At 37.4% G+C, this 19451-nt stretch overlaps 1 protein-coding gene across 6 annotated transcripts in view; it reads left to right on the top strand.

The window, feature by feature from the left end:
- The window catches only part of LOC120420149 (cyclic nucleotide-gated channel rod photoreceptor subunit alpha), a 354470-nt gene that overhangs the window by 74469 nt on the left and 260550 nt on the right, over positions 1–19451 (top strand). For all 6 annotated transcript variants that reach the window (XM_052710290.1, XM_052710291.1, XM_052710292.1 and 3 more), the window contains exon 2: positions 10649–11272. The gene's annotated coding sequence lies outside the window, so the exon portion shown is untranslated. The remainder of the gene's footprint in view (positions 1–10648; positions 11273–19451) is intronic.

Here is a 19451-nt window from a genome sequence, read left to right on the forward strand (position 1 = left end):
TTTAGACAAAAGTTTTTCATGGGTTACCTTCTGATATTCAATGAGTTTGGCCAATGTTGTCAATAAGATGTTTTTTTTTTACAAATAATATTTCTTCTCGACACAACGTCCCACTTACAGCATCAGCTGGAAGTTTGTACTCATGCTCGTGGAGACACCAATACCTACACTGTTTGGAAACGCAACAAGAGTCTTTCGCTAACTTGTGCTTCAGCTGTAGCTTATAATTTGCGTGCAATTAATAAAACTTCACCCGTAAACACATTTGTAAATCGTCAGCTGTGTGCTGTCTTGTGACATAGACCTTTTTTGTCGAAAATGAGTTAATGATGACGTTTTGCTATACTTAGCAATCGGTGCGCGCGGGCGCAATAAGTTTTTGCTGCGTCAAGTTTTTGCGTTTTTCTTCAATTTTAAGATTTCGGATTTGGAATTTCACGGTTATTTTTAGTTTTAAACCGAGTGTTACAAAGAAAGGGTTATTTTGTGAGAGTGGTGTCCTAAACGTGTGAGTCGGTGGTTTTTAGAGTCAAAACGGAGGTTTTGGCATCTTTTCCGGGAGCATCGCCGAGCCCTGTTTTGCGACAAGATGGTCGTTTCTGCTGGTTTAAAAAGTCATTCTGACGGTTTGTGAATGATCCGGAACTCGTTGTGCGTCAGGTGAAATTGAAGAAAGTTGCTTCATCCGCGCCGTGAGTGGAAATCCCAAACCTCCGGCCATTTTGTCGGCGTGTTCGAGACAAGATCATCAATCGGGTGAATGCCGGGTGAAGACTGATCGATCGGATCTCTAAGAAGACCCACCGGAAGCTGTCCAACATGCCAAAACCGATTGGTGCTGCCTGAAAAACAACACGAGAAACGGCGGGAACAGTGCCAGGAACAGAAGAGCAACTCAAGAATGAAGCTTTCGTGGATATTCAAAGATGGACTTGAAAAAACTTGGACTGCAAGAATAAAATGCCCATCTGGATGCGAAGAATTCGTAATTTGGTGAGAGCTTTCCTTTTTATTACAAAAGAACACTTTCATTTACACACACATATTGACAATTCATTAAAGACAACCAAGCCAACCTTATTATATACGCGGTAGGGTGTTCCCTTGGTCGTTCGCTGTGAGTTGTGGATTGCCTGCTTCTCTAATGAAGGTTCGACTGAGGGGCATGCTTATTAATTTCTCGTCGCTCCATACCCTCAGTGACGTGATGGGAGCAAGGGCGTCTATGCGAAGTGTCCCTACACCCGCTACAAATTTCCGGCGCTTGGGAAGGGAAGCGGGAAACCATTTTGATCTATGCGCCGGTATTTGTAGCATTAAAATTCGTGCAAAAAAACTTATGCACGTGGGTGTACAGATTACGGAGTAAAAGATGATCGAATTGTTCACCTAGCGCTCACATGTGTTTCAGGACCAAGTTGCCTGCGGGTATGGGGATCATACATACATACATACATACGTTTTGCTATACTTAACAAACACTACAAGATACTTTAACCCGATTTCCGTTTCCCAGATATCGCAATACACACTTGTGACATAGACCATTTTATCATCAAAATGATCGTGCACACTTGTGACACGTCATACATGTTGTTGGAAAATGTGGAAATTTTTTCTTGTTTTTCACAAATTTACGTACACACATACTTTCTAAAGGAAATGCAACCTTTTGTTTATAAAAATATGCTGATTAAGTCGCTTAAACCATTGATTTGCGCTTATTTTAGTTTGTATGGGGATTCTGTGCACACTTGTGACACGTAGTACAATTTCACTTTCGAAACACACTTGTGACACGTGCTTTTCCGGTTTTTTTACATTATTTACTGTATCTTTTAACTGGTGTAACCAAATTAGTTGAAACTTGAAGCGTTTGTTAAGCGTGTAATATATTTTCGATAAATGATTTCAAACACCATACGATAGTGAAAAGCTGTTGACGAAAATTTTGATTCATGCGTTTCGGAAAGGTTCTAAAAACAAAATTTTGAATTATTGACTTTAACAATTTTTAAGTAGTGCACGTACTTGGTAAGGAACCGCTCAAGAAAAAAAAATCAAATGAGCAGTCGCGAAAGCAAGCCAGAGAGGGTGATGAAAAGTCCAAAGCTTTTTTCGCTCCCTTTTCTTGGAAGATGCGTACTGGCCCTCATGGCATAAACCACTTGTTTTGTATTTTTTTGTATTAGAAAGATTAGATGTTTTTTTTACATAACAGAGCTTTGGTTTCGGAGTAACCGTAAATTGAAAATTAGACTCGTTTATGACACTGGATAAAACCATTGTTTAAAATTTTTTATGTGTTTTGGTATTATTTACAATGTATTATGGAAATGTACGAATTTGGGCTGGCCTGATTAAATATGTGCACCAATGGAATCCTGTGCCTATAAAATAATCAAATTTTAATTTGAATAAGTTTTTGCGCAATGAAATTTGTTTTGTTTAAAGATAAAAAAATTGATTTTTTTCAGCGCATCTGTTTATATATTTTTTTGTATGGAAAATGGTCCTCCTGTAGGCCTATACAATCTAACAACACTTCTTTGTTTGATCTAAAAATTTGACAAGATTCAATTTTTCAACCAATTTGTGACCTTCAAAAAGTATTTTATTGAAATTACGTGTTTGCTGATTTAACTTGGTTTATGTTACTTTGCCAACGCACAGTGGTACAGATCGCAAAATCAAGTGGAAATTGTATTTCCAAAAAAAAAGTGTTGTTTTGGACTTCGGTTGTTGCAAATGGAAAGGGACAACTTTTGGTTTGGTTTCACGATTAGGGGTTTTCAAGAAAATATAATTTTCGAAGCAAATTTTGGGATTTTTTTTCAATTCTAGAAAGTTTTTGGCCATGACCCCCAAAACACATTTTTATTTTGAAAATAGCTATAAATGTGTCCATCCCGGGAATTTCCGAAATAAAAAAAAATTTGGTCTGGAAATTCAGATTTAGTTGTGGAAATAAATGAACAGTTGAATACTTAGTAATTGATTAGAATTTTAAAGCATTAAAATTTGTATCTGGCATATATCAGCATTAATTTGGCTTATTAGGGAAAATTGTAGAAAATTTAGTTAACAGATCTTCAAAATGCCTAGCGTTTTATATATTTTGTATATATTTTTAAAAGACTGGGTATTATAATCACGTAAATTTATGATTTTAAATTAGAAAAAAAAATCATCTGACATCGGCATCTGGGGCAAATCAGGACAACTGAAACGAAATAAGACAGCACTTAAGCCAATTTTTTTTTGCATAAAGTTTTGAATTACTTCGGTTAAAACAGGAGCAGAAAAAATGTACTAATAGGTGATTTTCAAATTTATTATTCAAAAATCTCCTGTACCTTTTCAGACTGTAGTCCCGATTTTTGGCAGTTAGCGATAGTAACTTAAGTCAAATCAAATCAAAAACCAAACCATCCACATTAACGACCCCCGGGTCTTTTGTGGTCTCTATTGCAAGTTTCTGCTCGAACCTAGGAGTCCGAAGGCTTGAATGGGGAGAGCACCCAAACCTCTTTCTACTCCAAGGAACCTTCCACCCCAGTGTTTGAACTGATGACCTTTGGATTGCGAGTCCAACCGCCGCCAGCGATTCCACCGGAGCAGGCTTGGTTTTGTATGTTGTTTGTACTTATGGCATGGAGACGACTCCTACACCTGGAATGACTTAACGGCCTAACAACCAAGGTCGGGACCGACATTTTACTTCCTCATCCGATGGAATGTTGGAGCAGATGGGAATCGAACCCAGAAACATCCGCTTACAAAGCGGACAGCGTAACCATTCGGCCAGCACTGCCACTTAAGTATAATTCTTAAAATATGTTTTTCTTGCAATTCCGTCATGAAACAACTTACTTTTCCTGTCATTCTCGAACGACGAAACGGCCTTCTTTTTATCCCCAAAAATAACAGAATGGAAAATTAATACCTATCAATACCATTGCAGAACAGTTCTACTTTTAAGCACTTAAATTGTTGAAAGGTAACACTTTTCAATATTTTTTTAAAATTGAATGGGTAATTTACTAAATCCATTCAAAAAGCGTTTTTCGGAATTGTATCAAATGATGTAAGCAACTCGTTGTAAAGCTTTAATTTTTCAGCACTTGTCGTATTTATCCAACTTAGTAAACCTCGTTGGATAAATGTACGGCTCGTGTTACAAATGTCTTCTTTTTGCAATTTGTTGCATAAACTTCTATTATATAAAACATGAAATTCAAAACTTATCAAAAAATTTACATTTAACATTAACTTGTATCGTTTAATTTTTTGTCACTTCTTGTTTTTTAGACATCTTCAAAGGATATTTTTAAACTTTTCTTGTCATGTCATGTCAAAGAAATAAATTCATAAAATACTTTTTTAATTTGATTCACATCGTAGCTCATTTAAAATCCAAAGCACTACAAAGAACAATAAAAATAAAAATATTTTTATAGAGCTTAGATGGTCTTAAAGGCTCTCTAAAAAAACTGTTTTTTATTTCTTTTAAGCTTTTTAAAAACTGTCGTCCTTGTTAAGATCGAAGTGTAGATTATCAATTAATATTGTTGAGCTAATTGTATGATTTAATTCTTAAAAACATAACAAATACAATTAAAACATAGATTTTATGACTGTTTCAAAAAACCCCGGGAAGTTAAAAAATGTCATGTAATTTTGTCCGCAGAATTTTAATCTGTCCTCAGAATTATTGATATTTTTAGTATCTATTTTAAATAATCATGGTCACACGTAAATCCAAAAAATATTTCCAAAAATCAATAATGTGAAAAAGGGAAACTCTCGAAAAAAATGTTCAGTAAAGGGTTACCACCACTTCCTAAAAAAAATGTTTTTGGTCACAATTAACCTCTTTAAAAAATTCTTATAATCAAATAAATAAATTATAAGGATCGAAAGACGACGTCCACATGTCAAAAACTGAACAACACAAAAATAAAAATAATTTAGGATGGTTGTAAATTTGGTTGGTTGAACATCTTTTTTGAGTAATTTTACTAAAATAATCTGTGAAAATGTAAAATTCAAAAGAAACTCATGAATATTTCAACAGATTCAGATGTGAAATTACACTTTTTTTCGTCATAATCTGTTACCACTACCAGATGCAATATTACAATAATTGTTTAACAGTACAGATGCGTTTCGTTTACAAGGGATTTAGAAGCAGCAGTTCATGGGGTCAAGACGAGCTAAAATTTTGAATTTTACCTAGTACAGTAAAACAAAAAAAAAAAGATGTCCATAGTAATACTTTTTTACGTTGAAGTGATAAATTCAAATTACCGAGGCCGAAAATTCCTTCAAAAAATACCTCTTTGGATGTCAACAGCAGTATCAGATTCAATGGATTTTTCCACGAACCATTTTGTTGTTGTCACACATTGATCAAAGGTTTTCAATCACAATGCTGCCAAATACTCTTTAAAGTGATTTGGTCTGATCGAAATCGTTCTGAAAATTCACCACGTTTTCCACGCGACAGGATAGGATACTGTCAAGGTCAAAGAAACGTGAAAATAAACAGTATTTGCGGGACCATTTTTTCCTCTGACAAAAAGAAACGCACTGGAAAATTCACCATGACCGCGTCAAAGTGTTATAAATAGAAACAACGCTGACGGGAAAAAAGTACGGTGTGGCACAGGATCAAAAACCAGTTCATTACCATTTTTCCGCGGAGTGGCGTCTCGAGGGGGTGCCAAAAATAAGGGAGAAGGGAAAACTCACGCCACACCACACCGACACTGGCAGCAACATAGATGCTAAACAGCAGCATGAGAGCAGAATCGTAAAAATTCCTCATTATGCCAAGTGTACACCAAGGAGTGAAAACACACGACCGCTGCAAACCCACAGCTCCCAGCATCAGCACAGACAGGACAGCACTGCTTTGCTGTCACCATCACAACCCAATGAGATTACGAGAGAAAGAGCGAGCGAGCGAGAGCGAATGAGAAAATGGTGAGGAAAATTCGATTTTGGGAGGCGAAAAGAGAGAAGGAGATTAAAGGACTCGTGGAAAATGATTCGCGCGCCACACGTAGAAGTGTTGTAAGATAACAACATAATTTTGAATTCTCAGAAAACGAAGACGGGTTTCTTCTGAGGAAATCTGGTTGAATGTGTGAATGCTTGGTTATTTTTTTTTAAATTAGATGTTTCTTTGAAAAAAATTACAATTACAAAAAAGTTAGATACAAAATCATAGGTTTGGGAAATCTGGATCCTAATCAAGATTAACAAAAACCTTGAATGAAAGTTGTGGATCGAAGAATTACACCGACCGTCAAAATTTCAAAAATATTAAACTGGGCCGAATGGTTTTTCTCCAAGGTTTGTATTGAGAATTAGTGCAGTTCACGTCTCCTACATATTGCATGCATGCAACAGCGACGAACCGCCCTAATCCATCATACAAACTTTGGAAAAAACCATTTGTCCCTGTCTAAAATCAGATTGCACGTGTTTCTGGGGACCCCAAAGTTCATGCTTCCCCTCGAGGTGAGTCTGCGCAGTAGGGTGACAATAAAAAAAATGATTCAATTCTTAGGCAAAAAAAGAACCTGTGAAAATTTAGAGCGATATCGGTTAAGGGTTAACCCGAGCAGGGGTAAATAACACGGGAATACCAAATTTTGGTATTACTTGGGCAAATAACAGGGACCAAAATGTGCCCTTGGTTGCCCAGTAATAGATGGTAAATTACCATGAAATCATACCAAAGTCTTGTATGTGGAAGGGCACAACAATACCAAACCATGTTATTCCAAGGGTAAAATAATACCTCAAAATAAAACCATTTCAATACCAAGTTGAGGTCTTCTGGATTTTTGAACATTGCTTGAATACCAAAACTTGGTATTGCCATGGTTTTATTTTTAGGTATTTCTGCGCCCTTGGAAAATCAGATTTTGGTATTCCTGTGGTCTTCCACATACATGATTTTGGTATGATTTCATGGTATTTTATTATCTATTACTGGGCAACCAAGGGCACATTTTGGTCGCTGGTATTTGCCCAAGTAATACCAAAATTTGGTATTTTCATGCCATTTTTTAGTGAAGCAGTTGCAGTTAGTGAAAACGTAAATAATCCATATGCAACAGGCAAATCTACTCACCTGATAATTCCATGTTGTTCTCAGTGACATTCTTCACCACATCGAATACATTTGTCATTGATGAACGGCTTATCCTTGAAGTTCTTCAAGCTTCTGAAAAATAACAAGATTGAAAAATAAATGTTATTAATATACAACTGGATTGAAATTCACCAAAATTCAATAATCTATCGATTGACTCGTAAATCAAAGTGTTTGGTTATCCTTAGAGAAATTTCAACGAAATTACAAATTTGCTTAGTGGGTATATCAAAAAAATTGAAAATCAGCATTATTTTTTTTGGTATTCAAGTCATTTCAGCGCAAAATTGATTATCTTGTCAAAATTGGTCAACATTATCCCATAGTTTCAGAGGAATTCGATAAATCGCACTTTAATACCAAAATAATACCAAAATGTTGTATCCTGGCTTAGAAAATTTTCCTCAAATTCAAGTATTTTCTTTAGGGGGTAATTCAAAAATGTTTAAAATCAAGTTTGAAATTATCGGTTTTCAATGAAAGCATTCGCTTTAAGACAAAATTATTTTGTGAAACTGTTGATAGAAACTGGCTAGTTCACTTCCTTTTGAACTATTTATCACTCGATTTCAGTTGAAACCGCTTTTGATGAGCTGTAATTGAACGTCTAAGTTCTGATAAGGTAACATTAGGGGCACGATGGAGTTAGATGCTGTTTTTGCATTCTTCAGCCAAAACATTTTTTGTCAAAAAATCAGGTTAGAAAATGATTTTTGAAAAAATAATTTATATGAAGATTCTGCATTCAATACACATACTCAGAAATAGGGCGTCCAATTTTCCCGGGTTTTGAAATTCCCGGGAAACGGGAAAATTTTTTGGAATCCCTCGAATTTCCGGGATCCCGGGAATTTTTGAAGCAGCCATAGAATCTATGTTTTCATTATATTTGTTATGTTTTCAAGCCTAAAATTACAGAATTAGCTCAATACTGTTAATTGGTGATAATCTACACTTCAATCTCAAGGAAAGCAGTTTTTAAGATAGCTTAAAATACATTAAAAAATCTTTCGTTGATGTGCTTTGGATTTTAAATGAACCACAATTTTTAATCCGATGTGATTCAAATTTAATCAGCTTTTTATTTAGTTATTTCCTTTAATTTTTTTTATGACATGATAAAATAACCTTAAACAATTTCTTTGAAACTGTCTAAAAAACAAGAAACCAAAACAAATAAAGTTATACCACTAAATGTTACATTTTGTATAAGTTTAGAATATCTTGTATTTTATTTAAAATATATTTTAAAATTATCTTCAGGTGTCTACCGACAACTGGAGATAATCGGGCCTGCAGTCTGAACAGATAAAGGAGATTTTAGAGCAATAAATTTGGAAATCGGAGTAATAATTGTTTTGTTCTATTTGTGTTCTAACTAAAATTAATCAAAACAATCAGAACATTATGCAAAAAATGGCTAAAACAGCTGTCGAAATTTCTTACTTTTGTCCTGATTTGCTCCAGATGCCGGTTTTTGATGAAAAATAATTGAATATGATTTGTTTTCAAGTTTAAAGTCATGAATATACGAAAAAATAATACCAATTCTTTTTTTTTTAATAAAATTGAATAGAAAATATTTTAAGCGCTAGGCATTTTGCGGATCTGTAAATTAAAATTTCAGCAATTTTCCCTAACAAGCCAAGTTAATGCTGATACACTGCCGCTCTAATCGTGTCCGTCCCATATGTAAAAACAGCAAGCCAAGAAAAACGCATGTCAAAGTTGTCCCGCCCATAAGGCTAAGTGTTAGAATTTCACGAAAAAGTGGATTTTCTCCGGCTTTCTAGAACAAAGTACTACATTTTATTGATTTTACTGATAGTTTACATGATTTTGAACCAAACTACATCATGACCTCAAAATTGACGAAGTTACATATGGGACGGACTAGCTTCGAGCGGCAGTACATGCCGAATACAAATTTGAATGCTTTAAAATTCTTGTCGAGTACTTAGTATTCAACTATTTATCTATTTCCACAACCAAATCTGAATTTCCAAACCAAAATTTGATTTGTTTTCAATTTCGGGAATTCCAGGGACAAAATTTTAAAAATCCCGGGAAAAAATTCGGGAATTCCCGGTTTTGGAAAAATCCCGGGATTTTTGTCCCGGGAATTCCCGGGATGGACGCACTACTCAGAAAAAAATATTTTTAATCTTTTTTTGTGATTGAGTTCAATTTTAATCATCAACTTAAAACAAAGGTTTTGCATTCTTAAAATGTTTAAGTACAACCCATTGAAAAAAAAAAAAACGCTGCTTCTTCTCGGAATATAACTTTTTGAATTATTTGAGATTGATTTGGTTTAACAACTTCATGTGAGCTCGAGAAAGCCGAGATAATTCTCGCTTACTTTTTCAAAAGGTGCTATAAACATAAGAAACATATGGCGCATTGGTTGTTTTGAAAAAGTACTCTAAAATTATGCTATTGAGTTAATTTCCACGTCCACGGGAATCGAACCAGAGACCTCTAACAAGCTATAATAAAGTTGCAACAAATGGGATTTAAAACCACCACTCTCACTCTCTGTAATATAATATAAATTAACAGGCCTTTTAAACGCATCTGGATTACTACTTTTTGTTGTGTAACACATTGAGCAGGGACTAACAAGAATATTTTATTTCTGTTTCAATGAAAATTCCTGAACGTGGCACCAAACGCATTTTCCCCAAAACTCAGCTGGCTTCACTTTTTTCCACTAGTCAAACTCTAAGCTCCCCGCTACTCGCACCATTCAGCTCACATCTCACCACATTGCGCAAAAAAGGCGCCATCCTGAGAGTGTGTCCCTATTCTCTCTCTTTCTCTCACTTCCATGCTCTCATCCACACTGATAGCCTTATCTCCTCTGTTGCTGCCATCGCTGCGTTGTCGTCACCGTAGTCTCGCGATGGCCTTCCCATCCGACGCTCTTCGTCACCCTTCGTCGTTTGGTGGAGCCACTCGGTACTTTTCGTTTCCTTCTCGTCTTCGCTTCGTTCGGAGGGGTTCCTCTCCCTCGTATGCTCTTCCCGCAGTCCTTTTGAACCCGCAGTTGAAGTCGTTGAAGCTTGCTCGTCTGCGCTTCTTGCCCGCTTCGACTCAAGAAAGTTCAATTTTTCTTGACGATTAGTGTAAATTTGTGCAGCTTGTGTGTGCGTGTGTTGTGACAGGAGAAGTGCGGACCAAGAAGGTGGAGCGTTGGGTGAGCACGTGCGGACAACGGGTTAAAAATGGTCGCAAAGTTTTTTCTTGTTTAATTTTTCTTGGCAATCCGTCTTGGAGCAGCTAAGTGAGTTAAAGCTGTGAGGACAAAGGGATGGCGATAAATCCTGGTTAGAAGTTGAGATTGGCCAGACACATGTTCGCTGGACCGCGGCGCGTTTGAGTCTGTGCTTCGAGAGAGTATTGTGTGTGTGTGCGCGCTAAAGTGCAACCAGTAAAGTGCAGTTCAATAACGTCATAAATCTTTAAATCTATTTTCAGAGCGTCATCGGAAGCGGTCGAAGATTCGATTTGGAGCAATGCGACACATTCTGACAGTGCGATTCCGTGGTCAGCAGTTTGTACGGGTTGATTACACCCCAGATGAAACGGTCCGCATCGGTTACGTAATTAAACAAAACTATTAAAAGTGAGGTTATGGCGGTGGAAAAAAGGGGTTGAATGAAGATAAAAATTGCGCACATTGTTCGTGACGGAGTTTGAGAGAACCTCTGGGGAATGCTGGCAAGTGGAATTAAATGAATTCAGAACGGGGTGTTAGTGTAAGTGTGGAAAAGGGGGTAAAGCTTGTCTCTGTGGAAGAAAAGTGTGTGAACCCCTAAAGTCAAGAGGAAAATTAACGTGTGTGCATTCCATAGCAAGTGCGCAAAAGGAATGTTAAGCGGGGTGGCACAAAAGAAGGCAAGAAGAAGAAGTGAGCTTCAAGTGAGCATAAGAAAGTCAAGCTGCCAAGAAGAAGAAAAGGAAGGTGACAAGGCAAAAGGAGTCAAGCGCTTATGTGTAGTGTCAAGCAGTGCTACGAAACACCGGGAAAATGTGCCACTTCTTCTTATGCAACAGCGCTGGTGGAGCATCTGTAAACAGAGCAAGAGACTTTGTTGAGAGGTGAGTGCAGCAGTGGTTATTTCCGCCCCAGCCAGTCCAGGATCAACAGGAATGTGTCAGCACGGCGCACATTGCAATGCATTGATGAGTTTGTAGTGAGGGGTTTGGGGAGCTGGTGACATAACTGTCGATTTTGCCGAAGCGAAAAAGCGATCGGCGCTGCGTCAAGGGTTGACGTTTTTTTTTGATTTTGCAGATTATCTGTCTGGGGAAATATACCCTTTCTCGGTATATTTCTATTATCAGCTTATCAGAACTTTGATTATGAATAACAGCTTTTATAAAGTGTTTTGACTACCGTGGGGGTGACTATGGGTCAAAAAACGATACACCTCTCATAGTTTCTTAAAAACAAAAACAATTCAAAAAACATCTAAAATCTTTCATTGTTTGATGATTGTTCTTAGATAGTTTACTAACATTTTCCCAAAATATTGTGGATTTTGATGAACACTACCTTATATGCCAATAGTTTGAAAATTGACCCAATCTCACCCCTTAGAGGGGGTGACATTGGGTCAAATGAAACTAAAATGATGCTCAAATACAACGATATGGTAAAAACAAGTCATCCAACAGCGTTTCTTGTTCGAGGGAATCGAATTGACATGCTACAATGTTTGAAATAGAGATTTTCAAACATTTGGGTAGTTAGAGATTTTTTCAGCGAAGTCATCTTAAGATGTCCCCTACACAACCCTTTTAACAGAATTTAGTTTCATTGAGAAGCACCTGAGAAATGCCAAAATCCGTAAAAAATCACTTTGACCCAATCTCACAATTTTTCAATAATGCAATTTGATTTTTAACTCAAAGGCTGGATCGAATGGTTTTTCTTCAACGTTCATAAAGACGAATTCTAGAGATTTTTCTGAAAAAGACCTATAAGCTATTTGGTTTCATATGTTTATTGGACCTATTAAAAAACTCTAGAACTAATGCATTTTTTGGGATGTTTGCTACATCGATGAGCCACCCTAATTTTCCATCCAATATTTGATCAATTGTTTCTGGGACAAGTATAGTAGGGTGCCCAAAAAAAGCGAAATATGTTTTTTGGGTAATTGGAACAACGTTTCAAAAATTATAAGATTTTTTTTTTATTTCGCTGAAAATGTTTTCAAAATTGATAATATTGTTATTCAACTGCGTCTCACTCGGGTACATTAATAGGACCGCGCACTGGACTCACATTCCAGAGGTCGCTGGTTCGAATCCCGCGGTGGGTGTCCTAAAATTCTAAGTGTCAATATGGGTATTCGCTCCGTGCCATACTCTCGTACACACCAGGGCGGCGAAGTCCTGGTAGATAAAAGGAATACACTATCTATCCATGTATAGTATCCATGAGTGGATCCTCTGAGAGAAGTATTCAATGAATAATCCGTTAAATACTCAATTTCAACTGGTTAAGTAGTTATTCACTAATATTTTATTTATTTAGAATATCAAGCAACATCCAAAACAGTATTTACTAATATTTATTTCTCCTTTTTGTTAAACAAATAAGTTTAAATTTGATATCTGAAATCAGCCATGGTCACTATGTAAGCAATAGTATTGACAGAAATATACTAGAACAGCTGGCATTTATCTACTAAAATGTATAATATTTGATTATGTGATGATATAGTGAAGGTTTAAAAATAAAAAAAAGTACCAAAGAACCTGACATTTATCCTGTTGATACTAATGATATTTTGCTTGATTCAAACTTCAAATTTTATCAAAACACGTTGGAATTGATGTTCATGACGATTTATTTATTAAAAATCTATAACTTTTTCGAAACTGAAAATGCTTCTTGTATAAGCCGGTGCAATGAAACCGCGTGGCTCCGAACACCCAGCTTTTATATGCATAAAAATGTCCATAAAAATGTATCTTGGGTTTCTGTTTATAAAACTTTACATAGTACAAGTAAAATTTCCCAAGGAATTCAATAAAAAAAGTATTAACAGGGGTTATTATTTCCCGAAATCACCAAAAACAGCATTTTAAGTTTTCGTACGACTTCCTCAAATGTTATGCTAGATTTTTAAAACCTCGAGGTCCTATTATTCCTTTAAAGCCCACTTTTGTAACCCGGATAGCTGAAATTGATTCAAATTGGGAGAAGTTCAGAATACTTTTGAAAATAGTTGTTGTTGTGAAAAACGCGAAAAAAATGCTTTTTTCGGAATTGCCTGAAATTTCTACAAAACATTTAATTTTAGTACCCCTCTTTTGCTGTGCATAATCTAGTCTAACTGCGTTAGTGGGGGGGGGGGGGGGGGGGGGGCGGGGGGGGGGGGGGGGGGGGGGGGGGGGGGGGGGGGGGGGGGGGGGGGGGGGGGGGGGGGGGGGGGGGGGGGGGGGGGGGGGGAGGGGGGGGGGGGGGGGGGGGGGGGGGGGGGGGGGGGGGGGGGGGGGGGGGGGGGGGGGGGGGGGGGGGGGGGGGGGGGGGGGGGGGGGGGGGGGGGGGGGGTGGGGGGGGGGGGGGGGGGGGGGGGGGGGGGGGGGGGGGTTGGATCTGCTCAAGAAGGAGTTTACGTCAACGACAACAACGAAAACGACAACGATGATGATGTACAGCCTGATTATCAATCATAACAACTGCGACGGTGTAGGGACGTCGAGGACCCAACATAAAAGGGTTATTAAACTTTTATGTATTTCATTCCGTTCATTAATCGCGCCCGTGGTGGGATTTTTATGACCACGCTCTCCGTCAGCACCCTGATGGGCTTGGAGTTGGTTGGTGGTTGTTGTTAGCTAGTGATACCCCCGGGGGTAGCCCATTTTACCGCCGGCAGCCGCGTAAGACCGTAACGAGACGTGGGATTTGGAAATTTTTCCCAGGAAGCGTCAACGATTAGCTATTGTTTTGCTTGACAATCACTGACACGTCACACTGCTCCGTTCTTGGGGTTCTGGTCGACGTCGTCGTGGCTGTCAGTTCCTGGACGTGGCTTAAATGGCAGGAAATGAGCTATTTACAGCGAGGGAAAAATGCGGAAAAATAAAACGGAAGTACAACCAAGCGTGAAGACAAAAGAAAACGAAATATAAAAAACCAAAACTAGATATGCGTCACCACTAAAACCGTACAAGCAACACAAGCAAATACGACGCACAAACCCCGGGGTGCAGGAGTGGGGTATTCGCACACAACCAAAAAAAGCCACCCCAGAAAAAAGTGAACTAACGAGCAGAAGCTTCTGCATGCGAGTGCAAGCTTTTAGACAAAATATAAATTTCTCTCTGGTTTGCTCTTCAGTGATGTTGAACAAAGATTTAACGCTAAAATTAGCTTCTTAAACATCATGCACAGAGGTGCAAAAATTGCAGTCCCCTAGAACATAGGGAAGAAGTGCTGGTTGTTATGTTACAGGCATGCTCAAAATGACAAAGAACTTTTTTAGAAACGAAATAATTGTTAAAATTCTTGAACAATACTACGTCATTTTGTTGTGCTCATGCTTTCTTGTCTGACGTGCGTTTTGAACCAAATTGTATTTAAACTCTATTTTTTGCTGCTATCGATGCCTCACTTTTTGACCTTCACAGATCCCCAAAATTCGACTTCAATCTTGAGATATTCAATAAAAACCGTAAAAACCTCGTGCATTGCTCTCACTTTACGCGGTTTTGTCGAATTTGAACTATTCTAAATAACGTAACATGATGATTTTGTAATAATAATGCAATCGATGCCTCTCCACGTGTTCACCATCTGACATGGGTCGTCGTCATTTTTACCTAGCCGACATAGCATACTAAGGACAATGCGATGCTTTTGAAGGATGAATCGTTGGTTTTGGAGACACCGAGCGTCGATCCAATGCGCACCTTGGGGACAGAAAGGACAACCCTAATTTCTTCTGGAATGTGTTCATTGGACCATCCCCTACACACCTGTCTTTATTCCGAGTGAATCCAAGTTGTTCCCAGACCTGTAGAAACGATTGAACGAAAAGCACAAAAATCCCATAGTAATTTCCATGTAAACTTTAAATCGCTGTGGACAGGCCAATTCTCAACCAAATGGGCTGATATTTGGCATGAGGGTCCCTATGGGTATCCTCTACTAGGGGAACCTCGGTTTGCCTGATTCTGAGAACTTTTTTGTTTGGCTGAAACACCCTAATATTTATAGCCATTTTAGAATACGTAAAAATTTTCCTTTTTTATATTAGGTCCTTTTAGGTGCTTGGACCAGGTTAGGACCGAGGGACAGCTCAAAATACATTATAATACATTACAAAAAGATGATCATTTTCCTCCACAGTTTAATTTCCCATCCATTTTTTTTAACGTGTACCTACTCAAATGGAATTAGAAAGGATCAGTTGTATGGTACCTTCTAAATCCCAAAAAAAAAAGAAATCCTCAACAGGGCTTTAAAAGAAAGGATATAAGTTGCTCCTAACCATAATTCAAATATGAGAACACACATACTTTCCATCCATGTTCTAAAGAAACATCAACAAACTTGTAGGTTCGCGTTATAAAATAACTCACCGAGATGGCAGGAGTTATGACTAGGGCTAGTGATTTTTCGCGATTTCACAGAAGCTTCGTAATCCGTGAAATTCGACCCTGGCCGTGAAATTAGGGAAATACTGTGAAATGTCGCGAAATTTCACATTTGTTTTATTTATTTATTTATTCGTCAAACAAACGTAGACTACATGGATCATTGCTTAATTATTAATTACAGGTAAACATTATTTAAGTTATAAACTATCTTCTTATTCAATTGTTAAATCGCTACTCAGTGCATTTAAGCTAATTTAGTCATTTTACATGATTTCTATCATGCATTTTAAAAGCAGTTTATAAATAAATAAATGTCCCGCCCGTGTGGATCAATCGGACCGCGCACTGGACTCACAATCCAGAGATCGCCGGTTCGAATCCCGCGGCGGGCGCTCTAAAATTCTTTGTGTAAATATGGGTATTCGGCGCCGTCGCTCCGTGCCATACTTTCATACACTTAGGAGCCCAGGGCGGCGAAGTCCTTATGTGTTTTAATTAAACTGATTAGTAAAATAACACATACATTTGTTAACCATTTTGCAATGCATTATATTTTTTCTTGAGTTCATCAAAAAATGTAAAAACTGCTTTTAATGATGTTTTGCTTGAACTTTATTAAAATACTGAAATTATTCTTTTGTTGAAATAAAGGAAAGCAAAAAATCCTTTCTTGCACTTATTTTAATGATTCTAGTTATGAAGTATTAGAGGTTCAGGACGTGCTTCGTTTTGGAGGTATTTGAGCAAATCAATTTTATAAAATCTCAATAAAATTCAAACAGCTGAATCATAAATTCTTGACTTTTGTTTAATTAGGTCCCATAAACAAATGTTAACGTTGAGTGTATTCTTGTCACACTTTTTAATTTTGCTAAAATAATTCATTTTTACGTTTATTTTGAGCAGTTTTTAAAGTACCGTGAAATTGCTGTGAAATTTCAATGTTTTGTGATTGGCATGCCGCTTAATTTCGATTTTTTTGCCGTGAAAAACTAGCCCTAGTTATGACCATTGGGTAAGGCACGGAAAAAATATAACCGAAGTAACGTTATCAAATCGATCAGCCTGAATTTTGCAAACCAAAAACTATAATCTTGAAAATTTTGCCTTTAATTTTAATTTACTCATAATTTAAATATTTTCAATTTTTTTTCTCTCCGTGTAATCAACCGTTATGCTTAACGGTGTGAGGTGTTACAACCATCACAGTCCCGGATTACAGACCCTCCTTGACCTGCTGGCCAATGGCGTAATCCTGACCTCGACGAAGGGTAGAGAGGCACACCGAAGTGTGGACCTTACGGAAATGGCGCGCACTCGCTCAATAAAGCACGACCCGCAGGAAGAAGCTGCTATTAATCTGGTTTTTTTCGTGTTTGAGCCCTGCTCTTAACTCCCCAGCGGTATTCCACTGGACTTTTTCCAAATGGAGGCAGTTCTTTGGGAAACAGTGCATCGCAGGTCGTATCGAGGTCCCCAAACTAGGATGAAACACATTTTGAAGTGTTTCAAAAGAACTCAAAGGCAATTTCAAGATTTTTCATGTTTTTTGGACCTCAAACATCAATGCCCGTTTTACCCCACTTTCCGTTGTCCTAGAGGGTTCATATTTGGCATGAGTTCATTTCAAGAATAGACAAACAAACGCTGAATTTTTCATCTAGGGGAAATCTACCCTTTCCAATCAAACACCTATCTTCGTCATATGGAGAGTTTGATGCTCGATTAAAGCTCCAAAAATACTATTTGGGCTATAAACTTACCAGCAACAGCACCGCCTCGAGTAAGCACGCAAATGTATGCCACTTACTGGCCAAAAAGATCACATTTAATGCACTTTTGATCATAATTTGTATTTTGCGAGACCACTTCTCATCATTTTGTTGGCACACACAGTGACACACACGAGAATCCCTCAAACGCTTAATGAATATCGCCAAAATTACCTTTTCACTTTCGCTTACTTTTTCACGGCGCTTAAGATATGAGTAATTCTCGCTGAAAGTGGACCACTATTTACACAAGGTGCTCAAAAATCAAAAGCAATGTACTTTTCCAATAGCCCCCACCAAGTTATGAATGAAACCATGTTTGGTTGGTTAAATTTTTCCTCACCTCGGCGCCACGAAGCTAAAACATTTTTTTAATTGGTAATTTTTTGACTTAGGCGCGCCTACAAAATTGCTAATAACTTTGCAAAACTTCAACGAACCCTTGATGTTTAGGGGTGTTTTGGAAAGGAAATGAGCAGAGCTTTCGAATGAACTTGTCAGAAAAATACCGTTCCATACATTTTTTAGCCACAAAACACCAATGTATTTTTAAAAGTCATTTTTGAAGGCCGGCGCCCCGCTTTATCGAAAAACTGACAAATCCATTCGAAAGCTGAGACGATTTCACATAAAGGACCAATAAATCTAAGGTGTATGTTCCTCCTATCTTTTTTAATCTAATTTTGATTCTGCGAGCGCAGCGCTCCGTTCGCATTTCGGGCACCCAAAATGTTGCAATTTGCTTGCCCTATTTTAAGGTTTTGTCAAAAAATATAGGTGCTCACTTTTTAAATGATAGTTTATTGTCCAAGGATCAAAATGCACTTTCGATAATTGACCAATATTTATGTTTTTGGGTTCTTCCAGGCAATTTAATGTCGAAAAATTGTTTTTTTACTTTTTTTTTGTAAAATGCTCACTTACAATTGGGTGGACTTTTTTTCAGTAGAACTAATGAATGTAGCATGTAGGAAATTTCACCACGAACATTTTTCTCTAAAAAAAACGTAATTTCGATACTCCAGTGCCAAGATATTTCAGTTTTAGTGATAAAAAAAGTGCCAATTTTACAAATTTCTCAGAATTAACAAGCACGGCCTATTATTTACATGCGGCATATGCGGTTTCTTATAGTTATTTTGGTCGCTGAATTCGGATCTGGAATCAAATTTCAGATAAACAGTGAACAGTGATATTTTAGCCACGCTCAAATGTTATTTGCGTGTATTCCCCATACCACTTAGGATCGACAGCCGAAGCCGCTAACCACCGCCACGAGGCCTCCAAATCAATCAGAAGTTAAAAAAAAGTCTCCATAAAAAAATCTCTGAGTAAACTATCTATTAAAGGTGGACGAACAGTGGAAATATGACCGACTTCACTAGCGATTAAAATTACAGCATTACCGCAAATAAATTTTGGGCGTGGCTACAAATTTAACTGTTAGTTTATCTGAAATTTGATTCCAGATCCGAAATCAGCGACCAAATAACTATAAGAAACCATACTCTGGCCTCCAAAACATATGCCGCATGTAGGCCGTGCTTGTTAATTCTGAGAAATTTGTAAAATTGGCACTTTTTTTCTCACTAAAACTAAAATATCTTGGCACTGGAGTATCGAAATTACGTTTTCTTTTAGAGAAAAATGTTCGTGGTGAAATTTCCTACATGCTACATTCATTAGTTCTACTGAAAAAAAGTCCACCCAATTGTAAGTGAGCATTTTACAAAAAAAAAGTAAAAAAAAACAATTTTTCGACATTAAATTGCCTGGAAGAACCCAAAAAAAATAAATATTGGTCAATTATCGAAAGTGCATTTTGATCCTTGGACAATAAACTATCATTTAAAAAGTGAGCACCTATATTTTTTGACAAAACCTTA

Source organism: Culex pipiens, chromosome 3 (genome assembly GCF_016801865.2).
Source record: "Culex pipiens pallens isolate TS chromosome 3, TS_CPP_V2, whole genome shotgun sequence".
NCBI classification, from domain to species: domain Eukaryota; kingdom Metazoa; phylum Arthropoda; class Insecta; order Diptera; family Culicidae; genus Culex; species Culex pipiens.